We start from the raw sequence: 1,204 nt of genomic DNA, 5'->3' as shown, positions 1-1,204 counted from the left end.
ACTAAGTGCTATTACAACTTAAAGAACTTAGCAAAAAAAAGCAAAAATAATATCCAAGAATTATAAACAAAAGACGTAATTATCCTTAAAAAACGACATCTTGCAGTATTACAATAAATTACCAAAACATTGGTTGTTTATCAAAATGACATCTTTCGGTTTATTTGCAAAAGTATAATGAGGGGGCGACGTTTCATATTGCTGCAAAAAATCTTATGAAAGTTGAGTACAATACATCTCAGTTGGCATCACAGTTCTTCTGTTCAACATGAAGGCAATCTTTCTAGTATAATCGTATCCATGCCTGTGAACATTCTCTAAATGTAGTCAAAGTTACCACAAGTTGGCCACACCTTTAGCACAGGTAACGTACATCTGAAATTACTCACATAGGTCAGTTTCTAGGTCAGTGAAGTACAGCGCATTAGCTGTTTAAGTATGCGGAACTGTTGGTGTTTGAGTCTTTTCTGTTTGGACTAACCTTTTTAGAAAGAACACACCTTTCCCAGTAATACCACAACAATTCAATTACTCTTCAATAAATGCCAACACAGAGCGAGCGGGTTCTCTACTACTCTGTCACCAGGAAATTGTTCATATTTCACAGGAAACAGGACGACAGTCTCAACAGGAAGCATTGGGCAGCCACCTTTGGTGAAACCAAACCTCATGAGTAGTTGGTAATCTTTTGAGAAGCAAGAGTCCATTCAAGACATCAAATGGCAACATCAGTGTGTGTTCTCCTAACAATGTAACAACGTAAATGGTCACATCGTCCAATAGAGTGTACGTTTATAGAAAGTAAGTAAGTTTCTCTTCTGGAGATGTTTTGATTGCAGAAACTGCCCTATTTTAGTTATTTGTTGAGGGCCTCATGGTATTTCGGACGTGCCATGTGAAAACATGCAGCGTACTCAGGATTATTCCCAATGTTTATGTTTGTATCGGGCGCTTTAACCCGTGTTTGTTATCCCTGTGGATGGAAATAGACAGAGGATGGAGTTTCACAGGCACAGGAAAGGCTTTGTTGGCAACCAGGGCACTCAGAGCTGTCACTACAGGCATTAGTTTCTGAAAATCTGCATTGATATACTGAGTCCTTGATGGTGATCAGGTTCACTCGAGAGGTATTGGATGCATTCAGTGGGTTTTAATGAGAGACTACTGTAAAAAACAAAGACAGAGAAAAAGAATAAAGTCACTT

This window comes from Etheostoma spectabile, chromosome 14 (assembly GCF_008692095.1).
Source record: "Etheostoma spectabile isolate EspeVRDwgs_2016 chromosome 14, UIUC_Espe_1.0, whole genome shotgun sequence".
NCBI lineage: Eukaryota > Metazoa > Chordata > Actinopteri > Perciformes > Percidae > Etheostoma > Etheostoma spectabile.
Note: the sequence above shows the minus strand (reverse complement) of the source record.